Raw genomic sequence first — 11,453 nt, forward strand, 5'->3', positions numbered from 1 at the left:
TTAGCTGCCTGTCTAAACACTGCCAATGCATCAAAAACAAAAAATAGGATTAAAATAGAAATACTGCGAATCATCTTCTAGCAGGTTCGGTCACTTGCTGATGAGTCGTACAGAAAACCATACAATTGCTACCTATCTCCCACTCTGTTCTAAGTGTTTGTATGCCGTCTGCGAGAGAGGGAAGTCAGTAAGACTAATTTGCATGACTCACTGTACTCAACAGGGAAGTGAAAACAGTCAGTCAGAGGAAGAACCAAATGAGACAGATGGAGATCAGCCTCCACCGTGGGAAACATAGCCTAACCTTAATACACCAGGCGTAACTCAATAGACCTTGAAAAGACGAACATGTCCCCTTCAGCCCTCTACTACAGTGTAATAACAGGTCAAGGGGCCTCCGATCATAGTGACATCCTGAATGAGGCAGGTCTGTGTGAGTCATAGAGAAATTCCATTAGAGACCCCATTTACATCTGATCGGAAAGATGTGATTGTAGAATTCATTCTGTGCATTCACTTTTCTGAATTTTATTTTTTACATAAATCACCTTTTAGTAGACTAACGTTTGGTTTTGATTTGTCCCAGTAAGATCTCTAAAGCAGGGCTCTCCAACCCCACTGTCCTGTATATTCACTCCAACCCTAATCTAGCGCACCTGGGATTCTAATAATTAGCTGGTTGATAAGAGGAATCAGGTTAGTTACAACTGGGGTTGGAGCAAAAACCTACAGGAGGGTAGCTCTCCAGGAACAGGGTTGGAGCAAAAACCTACAGGAGGGTAGCCCTCCAGGAACAGGGTTGGAGCAAAAACCTACAGGAGGGTAGCCCTCCAGGAACAGGGTTGGAGCAAAAACCTACAGGAGGGTAGCTAGCCTCCAGGAACAGGTTGGAGCAAAAACCTTTAGAGGAGGGTAGCTCTCCAGACAGGGTTGGAGAGCCCTGCTCTAGTGTCCTTCCTGGAAGCCCTGAGGCAGAAAGAAGACTGGACAAGAAATCAAAGTTCATGAACCCCTGGCTGTCCTCACAGAAGGGGTTGGAACTTGGAAAGCTTGAAAACAAGGTGTTCAATGGTAAACAGGTGATGTCATGATCATTCCATTTCCAGACAGGACTAAGAACACAAATGCTTATCATTTGGGACTTGACCCCTAATATGACTTGTGTCTGTGACTGAGCATGTAGCCTATGTTATGACATAAACATGCACAAATGGTAGGCTTCTGGCTCTCTGTCTCATGGTGACAAATAGAGCAGCTCCAGTGCAGTCAGGAGTGTAGCTGAACCAGGAGGGGGGGGTCTTGCTATTGTCCTGTTAGCAGCCACAAGCTGCAGGGGGAGTCCCAGTTCCAGAGCCAGGGTACCAGACTCCAGTAGGCTCAACCTGCTGAGCTCATGACTGTGTCCAGCAGTCCCAGTGTGTGGGAGTGAGTTCTGACGTTCCCAGTGTGTGCCTGTGTCAGTCAGCTGGCTTTACCCCTGCCTTTGTCTGCTCAGCCCTGCCAGAGCTGCTGAGTCTCCAGACAGAACAATGATGCTTCTTGGTGTCAAAGCTCCCTTTAGAAAGGGCTAACATGTGCCCACTTAACCCAACCATTTACATCAACACCTTTGACCCAAATCAAGGATGTAAAGGGTCAATTTTGTAGTATAGGATTAGCAATCACAGATTATGCCCACTACAATAAAGCAGCCGTGTGCCTGGTAATTAGCTAGTAACTATGTCAGCATATCAACAATGTTAAGCGATGGAGACTACTTCAAATCTCACAGAGTCTGATAATTCAATGTCTGTAATGGAACTTTGTCTTGCACGTGACAGCTTGAGCACTTCAAACTTTAAAAAGACAATCAGTGATACGACATAACATGCCCCACACACGCTGTCATGTTGTTGTGTTTTGTTTAGAGGTCAGGGTCCACACGCAATAGAAATATTTGACTCTCCAGAGTCTACATGGCAAGGAAGCGTCCCACAAACATAATCAGAAAGCATCACCATGGAGGCAGAATACAGTGGTTTCTATACTCATTCACAACTACCTGTACTCGGCAGCATCGTTTTACTATCTATATGTCTGCAATTTTTTATATTTAACCTTCATTTAACTAGGCAAGTCAGTTAAGAACAAATTCTTATTACAATGACAGCCTAGGAACAGTGGGTTAACTGCCTTGTTCAGGGGCAGAATGACAGATTTTATCCTAGTCAGCTCGGGAATTCATCTAGCAACCTTTCGGTTACCAGCCCAACGCTCTAAACACTAGGCTACCTGCCGCCCATATAACAGCCTACTGTACCAATAGCAACCTATATTCAAACCAGGTGAATATATGATCTAAGAAAAGGTGCTGCGTCATTCACATGGCAAAGTGTTGGAAATGGGATTATAATTTCCCACCACACCCACTCAGCTAGGTTAGAGCGTTGGTCCCACAACCGAAAAGCTCGCTAGTTCGAATACCCGAKCCGACAAGATRAAAAATCTGTCAGACGTGCCCTTGAGCAAGTACCTACATTTGCTCCAGGGGTGCCGTACTACTATGGCTGACCCTGATAACACATTTCACTGCAATTGCACCTTGTATGTGAAAATAAAACATATTGTTTTATGTATTTTTTACTCAAGTGTTGACTATGTGTAGGTTTATAACAAGTCTGGTCCTGTTCTTTATTAGCGATTTGACATGTCTGCAACAGACCCTATGATCTAGGCCTACTTAGTACAAGTGGGGGTATGTTACCAGATGTGATCTTTTCTGGGCTATAGCCCATGTGTGGCTGTACTGAGAAAAATGGTAATTGCGTCTTTCTGTGGGCACTAACTCCGCCATAGGTTTGTTCAACAAAGCCTATAGGGGAATTGAATGGTGTTTTTGGAGGGTTTGTGGATAAACGCCGAAGGGTCTGTTGCAAACACAGGTTAAGGAGATGTTATACGTTTTGTTCTATGAGAATCATCATCAGCTAATGTCACTGTGAATTAATGTAAATTTAAATAAAACACAAAGCAAATAAAGGCTTCATCRTTAATAAAGGTCATGTTAACTGTCTGCTATGATCTCAGAAAAAAAACACATCAGATCTCCTGAGCCTGTATTAACCGCAGACCTTATTTTCTGCCTTTATTGCAAAATCCTATTGTTTCGCCATTCATTTTYCCCCATGGATGAACGAGCCAGAGGTAGCTCATTTCCAGGTTTTAGGACYACAAGCTGTATTGTTAGCCATGGACTCATGCAGTAGAGTGTTGTCTAGGCTTTATGAATGTCAACATCAGTTTGTGATACAGCCAAGCTATAAACATACACATGCTGAGAGAGAGAGAGGACTTAAAGGAATAGGCTAGTTCCCCGTTAGAAAAGTGTAAATCTAGATACTATTTGGTAGGTTAACTTCATGACCACACACAGACAGACAGAATCCTGRCAGAGTTTGGGAAATATTGAGCCTTGATATTGAGAGGAGGACAGAAAAGAAGGGTACAGACAATGGTCAATTTGAGGCTCGCATATGTGGTCCAGTCAGCTCAACAAAGTTCTGGCCCGGATATGGACTACCATCTCTCCCAACTGCACACAATCGTCAGGGTCTTATTCGTTAGGAAACACTGTAGCAAAACATTTTGCAACAGAAAACAATTAATGAATATGACACTGCTGAACTCGAATGTCAGGAGGAGAACAGGGAAATACCCCCGTGTGACACAATGGTAAACTGCCTTTCAAGATAACTCAGTATCTTCAATAAAATAATTTGAGGTCAGGGATCCAATAGTGATGAAACGGTGGATTTAAACATTGAAATGTACCATAAGAAGTTTTAGCTACAGTAAACGTCCTGTAGCTACGGTAGAGAGAGGGGGAGACATGAGACATTGGGAGTCCACGAGGTGATACCCTCTGACCACCCCGGGCGCGCGCACATGTCCTCTTAACAATAAAAGCTTTTCCTCTCAGTTTCAACATCCTTCGCCTCTGAATCATCGCTAGAGAGACCGACGACATATAGGCTACTTCCTGGCACACACATGGTACCCAACCACAATTACAAAGGAAAACATATGTGCATACCTATGTCTCACGTTTATACCACGTATTAAGTAACAGCAATGAAGTTGTTTCCWATTGTAAGTTAGCTAACTACGTGTTTATTGTCACTTCCATCTCGATATGCCTTGGTGGCAAAGCATAAATGAACCCCCACCCCCATTTCGTACCCATTCCTTTCTCTTGAGAAATGCGCCCTCAACTGAACTGCTAGCCACCAAGCTAACAAGTAATTTCCAGAAACTTTAAAAAAGGTGAACAAAACAAAAATCGTGACCACGACTGTACTTACGGATGTCAAGAGGGGCGCATCTGTCACTGGCCTCTTCTTCCATTTGGCCAAATTTCTGTCCCCTATCCCGGGGAGAATTGAATATCGAAAACCGAAAAACCCTTTTTGACGTGTCACAGACACTAACTCGACTGACTGGCATTTTTACTAACCTAACGTAGCAATTTTTACATACAGAGCATAACCCGCCCTATTTTGATTGGCAGTTTATGTTCTCCTTTCATATCCAAGCAGCCGGTTTCCCTTTGACCAATGATAAGAGTAAAAAAGACAAATGGCGTATACGACACGCCTATCCCGGAGGGGCTGGTGAAAGAGCAAGGATGCTGTGTTGATTGTCTGGCCTATCTCTGGTTTACTGTCAAGCCTTTTGGCCCATGAGTTCATCTGATGGTAAGGATAATAGTGAACTCATATTGGTTTTCTGAGACACTTCACCCCACCTTTGAAAATCTGAACAGCACTTTATATACATTACAAGTAATATCACTCTAACCATATTTACAAGTACATACTACCTCAATCAGCCTGACTAACCAGTGTCTGTATGTAGCCTCGCTACTTTTATAGCCTCGCTACTGTATATAGCCTGTCTTTTTACTGTTGTTTTATTTCTTTACCCTACCATATGTCACCTAATACCTTTTTTTCACTATTGGTTAGAGCCTGTAAGTAAGCATTTCACAAGTAAGGTCTACTACAACCTGTTGTATTCGGCGCACGTGACAAATAAACTTTGATTTGATTTGATTTTTCCAAGATTGACGTTGAATTTATTGTAAGTATGCTTCCTAAAGCCACTCTAAAACAAGGTGCGTATGGTGGGAATCTGTCATCAGTAACTACATGTATGTGGTGCCTGTAAGGAGCTTATTAGAGATTAACTGATTCATATTCATGTAGAGTTTGCCCCCTGATTTTGTGTTGGCAGCATAATTCTGACAGATTACCTCAATATTTCAAGATCATTATTGTTCCCAAGGTTTGAAGTTTGAATCTCTTAGAATAGTCAAACAGGGTTTGTATTTGAGAAATACTAATTGAAAAGCATTTTTTTTAAACCTCTTGTATGAAATACCTGCTCATAGTGGCTTCAAAATAAACAATCAATTGCTGTGTCACCTCAGAGTAAACACAGCTGTTCTAAGGAAAGTTAAAATGTAAGTGCATAAGATGGGCTACATATAAAAGTCATCTGAGCATTTTAGTCCCATGAAAAGACATGCATGTTTACTTTTTGTCTCACCATCATCACCGTCATCCCCATCATCGTCATCATTATTGTCGTCATCTCATCATCCTCATCATTGTCGTTATCCTCATCATCATCATCTCGTGGACATTGTAAACAGATATTTAGATATGTGATATAGGGTTCATTCCATTGCACCAGATAAGGAAAAAATAATGTCATTACATTAAACCACTGATAAGGAACTTCAGACGTGTCAGACGTAGAATGTCCGCTGCGCATGCATCCCAATGATCAATCAGGATGGCAATACAAGTGTGTGTGGTGTGTGTGATTAATAAGACTGGTCCCCACATGCTGGAGGGCAACCCTCAGGGACCAACGTGCAGAGTCTGTAACATTGTAATCCCCTTAATTTGGTCTCAGTTATTTCCTATAGCCAGTTTACTGGAAGTGATGCTGTGCATTAGAAACGCTCACTAGTGGGTGGAGGTGACCTTAATACCTGCTAGCTCTCTGAACATCAAAAGTGACCTTAGTTGGAGCAAAAATGTATATTTCAGCCACCTGTTGACCCTAGTTAAAAACAATTATTAACATTTTAGGAAAAATACATATCATTTTAAATGTAATTTCTGAACATATAAAAATGAAGATATTTATTAGCTATTGGACAAGTAAAACAAGAAAAAATGCCAGCCATGGCTCAGAGGACCATCCGCTGTTTAACATGTATGTAACAGCCTATATGAACAGCCTATAGGGAGAGCGTCAGAGACTTGGCAGAGTGGTGCCAGGATAACAAACCTCTCCCTCAACGTGATCAAGACAAAAGAGATGATGTGGTCTACAAGAAAAGGAGGCCCAAGCACGCCCCATTCTCATCAACAGGCTGTAGTGGAGCAGGTTGGGCTTCTAGTTCCTTGGTGTCCACTTCACCAACAAACAAATATAATGTTCTAAACACACCAAGACAGTGGCGAAAGAGGCACGAAAACACCTATTCCCCCGCAGGAACTGAAAAGATTTGCCATGGTCTTCAGATCCTCAAAAAAGTTTCTACAGCTGCACCATCAAGAGCATCGTGAACTGGTTGCATCACCGCCTGGTATGGCAAACTGCTCGGCCTCCGACTGCAAGGCACTACAGAGGTAATGCGTAGGCCAGTACCTCATTGAGGCCAAGCTTCCTTCCATCCAGGACCTCTATACCAGGCTGTGTTAGAGGAAGGCCATAAAAATGCCAAAAAAGTCCAGCCACCCTAGTCATAGACTGTCTCTCTGCTTACCGCACGGCCCAAGCGTACCAGAGTTGCCAAGCCTAGTCCAAAAAGGCTTCTTAACAGCTTCTACCCCACGCCATAGACTCCTGAACAGCTAATCAAATGGCTACCTGGACTATTTGCATTTACCCCCCATTTTGCATTTCGCACTCTATTTTTATCACTTTACCTCTACCTACATGTACATATTACTCAATTACTTTGCGATCCCCTTATAAGCCTCGTTAGTTTATTTATTGTTGCTCTTTAATTATTTGATATCTTTCTATAAAATGTTTTTTACTATTTAGTAAATACTTACTTAACACCTTATTTTGGTTAGAACTGCATTTTGGTTAAGGCTTATAAGTAAGGCATTTCACTGTAAGGTCTACACCTGTTGTATTCAGTGTGTGTGACAAATACAATTTGATTTGATTTGATGTTTTTGGTTGAGCCAAATCAATGTTTAAGCATCTATCCTATGGCTCCCCTCCTGTCTGAATAGGTTCAGTAATAATTTCAAACAAAACTTGAAACATTTAAAACGTATTTTTACCCAAATAGCTTTTAAGCCTTTATTAGATTAGTTTCTGTATATTATTTCTAAACAGGCAAGTATATTATACTGCTGTACATGTTTATAAACATTGCATAAACATTTGACAACAATAATAATACAGTCATTAAGCTCACACTTGATCAATACAAACTTACTGTAAACAGGATATGCAATTGCTCCTTCTTGGCCTGAGCTGGCGGCAACAATATCATATGACTCTACAGACAATTATATTTCAAAAACCTAATCACATTAAAAGTTGATACTGATACAAGTGTTGTACCATGTGACTAAATTAAATAGTATGTCTGATATTGCACATCATACCTCAGAAACAATAAATGTTATAGAAAGCTAAAAAGTGTTTGCAAAAATATTGCCTTGCATTCCATCAGAACCATTCTCACCCCACATGGCTACTGGTCCCATAGAGACTCCTGCCAAAGGTATAGGCCTGCAGTCACCATACTGCCAGAAGTCACCACACTTCAATTCTCTCAGGTGAGGGAGGTCTGAGTACCTGCATGTCTTAGTCTTGACAAGTGAGCATTCTCTTGCTGACTCCTCCATCACTATTTTTCCTACTTGAAATTAACTGGAGCGCCACCTTGTGGATCATCAAGCCCATTGATGTTTACCATCCAATTATATTGCAGTACTTCAGGAGAAAGTTTCGGGCCACTCTTTCTGCGCCTCTGGTGTCACCCAATGAAAAGAGCTTCCTTAGTGCACAAATACAAAATGTTTCATGCCGGCCAGCTTAGAGAAGATATGGCAATGAACTCTGGAGGACTGGCCTGTGAAGAGAGAGTTTAAAGGTTTGATGCCATTTTAATGGCGGACAAAAAAATGGTGATATTAAAGAAATAAGTTCTATTAAATTCAACAATTCAAATATGCGCCATTAAACCCAAACATCTCTATATTACTAGGTAATAGAGTAAGATGTTTACCTTGGAGCTCTAGGCCGAGCTTGGCCTCGCCGACAGGACGTTGGTTGACGAGTCTTCCCCTAGCTCGCAGTGGCGGGTTCTAACCTGTGAACTATGCGCTCCTGGTGTAAACTGGGAGCCATGACGTTCCTGGATGAGGCCGCCATGGACTCCCTGTAGACAAGGCCATGTCTGGAAGATATGCTGCCAGTGGTGACACGTGCCAACTGAGAGAGAGGTAAATAAGGGCAGAGGTCAATGTAAAAGACACTGCCCAATAGGTGTTAGCTATTCAACGGTACAGACAGCTGAGACAATTCCCAAAGAGATTCAAAGAAGGAGCGTAGGAAAGTAAGTGGAGATGAGGATATAAACAAATCATTAAAACCACGGCACGCTTCTCCCTGTAATAATGAAAGTCATTGTAACCTGGTTAAAAGTAAACCAAGACCCTAGAGGCCTCTCTCCATAAAGAACACAAGGCTAAATTCAGATGTGATAACACACATGTGGCCCTAGCCCACTGTCAATTACTTCGCCTCCACCAATAGGATATCAGGACAGCTCTCTAGAGTCTGGAAGGCATCAAGAGCGTGCATCATAGCCCCACTGCTAAACCCAGAACACCCTTATTTACTTGATCAAGTGAATCATTTAGGCAGACTCTGTTATTCCAGAGCGACGTTACAATAGTGCATTCATCTTAAGAAGCTAGTGGGACAACATAGTAAGTAAATTGAATCTATTGTATGTCGCACACTGGATTATCATCACATTATGTGCCCACAAATTTTCTTATGACATTTCTATGGAGAACGTGTTTCACTCTTTCTCTGCATAGTTTATAAAAATAGTAGCGGACAATAACTATGTTTTTATAATCGGGGGGGGGGAGCTACCATGTTTTGGTTCTATGCCATAGTATTTGTTCATACATAAATTAAGCAAGGAGAACATTGATAAGCATTGCAGAAAATGTTACAGTAGCCTACATAATAATGTTGTCATTGGGGAAAGAGAACGAGCATGTGCTAAATATAAGACTAGCCCTAAATGATTTCCCTCTTCCTTATCAGGAATTCCTTAAATTTACCATGGAGAATGATAAAACAAGAGTATAACATTCTTTAGCGCTGAGGACAATTCCAACTAGCTACACACCGCAAGCAACTCTTGATCAATCTCGCAAACAATGCTTGTATCAAAGCATTGAGAGTCAACAAGTGTGTAATGCCTGAAGAGAGGAACTTCACCGAGCAAAGGCTGGGCCATGCTGTGCTATCTGCTGTGGCTGTTTCTGTTAGTCTTTCTGGCTATTAGCTTCTTCAGCAGGAGTCACAATGTGTGACAGTCCGCTCTAACACAAAACGCTCCTGTCATCCTACATATGGGTGATGCCATGGGGCGATGAAAAAATTACACTCTGCCCACTGCCAAACATTGATTCCTCCAACAGCCATAATCTATACTCTATGACTGTGGATTAGGGTGCTGAAACCAATCCCCCCACAACACCAATCAGATAGGATGTAAGGGGGGTTTGAACTAGGCTGTCCTATTTTTACCCTGAATAATCTTGGAAAGTGAACCAAGCTGTCATGTTAGCATCAACAACAATCTGATTTGATGTTCTGTTTCCGTGTTTCCGGTTAGGTAACGGATTATCCTTTGTGTGATTACAACACACTACAATTTAAATGTCAAGAAAGAGATTTACAGGGTTGATTTTCTTGTCCTAGAAATTAATACTTTGCCAAATATGTTTCTGATAGTGTCTTGGTTGCCTATTTAATGGTTTGGTGATCAAAGAATAACATGTTTAGATTATTATTTTAAAAAAAAATCTGTTTTTTAGATGACAAACATTGTTACATAAATTTTTACACTTGCAGAGATACATGAAAAAATGTTTTAATTTTTTTACATTTTTTTTTTTTTTAATGCAGATGGTATCCAATGATTGAATACCATCTCTGCAGATGATAGCCATGAATGATATACCACTCAGATGACAGATGAATAGACTCTGCGTTGGGTATCATGTTAAATACGACTCGCAATGATCGCAATATCAACTGCAGATTATGATAGTAGCAATGAGGATGATCCATTATACAATACCACTTTGCAGATGGATAGCCATTATGAGATACCACTATTGAGAGGAATTATGCCTTATAGAATAATCCACTTTGCAGATGGATACCAATTATAGAATACTACTTTGGCAGATGATAACCATTATAGAATTAAAAGCCACTTTGCAGATGTGATACGCATTTAAGAATACCACTGCAGATGTATTAGCTATTATAGAATTACTACTTTGCAGATGGATACATTATATGAATACACTTTGCAGATTGGATACCATTTATAGACTAGCCACTTTGCAGATGGATAAATTATAGATACCACTCTGGCAGATGGATACGCATTATAGACTATACCACTTTGCAGATGGGTACTCCATTATAGAATATCCACTCTGCAGATGGATCACCATTATAGATACCACTGTTGCAGATGGATCACCTATATATATGAATACCACTTTGAGATGGATACCATTATAGAATACCACGTGCAGATGGATACCATTATAAGAATATCGCAAGCTTGCAATGGATCACCATTATAGAATAACGCCTCTGCGCAGATGTATACCATGATAGTCTTCATGGTAGAAGTGGTGGGAGAATTGACTACTTCTCTTCTAGTCTTCTTAAGAAACATTTTGTTGTTGTAAAATTGGCTAAGCCCTTGTAATAATATGTTTTCATATAGCTTCAAACAGACATACAAACCCACCATACACACCTTTGTGTATTCTCACAGTATCCCAAATGAAACAGAGATTTAATGGCATCGCCTCCGTTCTGTATCAAATCAAATCAAATTGTATTGGTAACACCCGCATGCACCACGAGGCTACATACTAGCAAGATTTATTGTGGTGTAGTGAAATGCTTGTATATGAGCCATGTCATGGTGGAATGCCCTCTGGGCCACAGAGGTTACTCAGGTCGTAAAAACAAGTTCAGCGGCTTTAAAAAGCAAACTCTCCCTTTTCTAGGCAGAATATTGTCATGTAACTATCTGTATATAAGAGAATAATGATATATAATAGTGGTAGATAGGATTTATGTTGTCTCTTGGTGTCTTC

The sequence above is a fragment of the Salvelinus sp. IW2-2015 genome, unplaced genomic scaffold, assembly GCF_002910315.2.
Source record: "Salvelinus sp. IW2-2015 unplaced genomic scaffold, ASM291031v2 Un_scaffold6307, whole genome shotgun sequence".
Classification (NCBI taxonomy): domain Eukaryota; kingdom Metazoa; phylum Chordata; class Actinopteri; order Salmoniformes; family Salmonidae; genus Salvelinus; species Salvelinus sp. IW2-2015.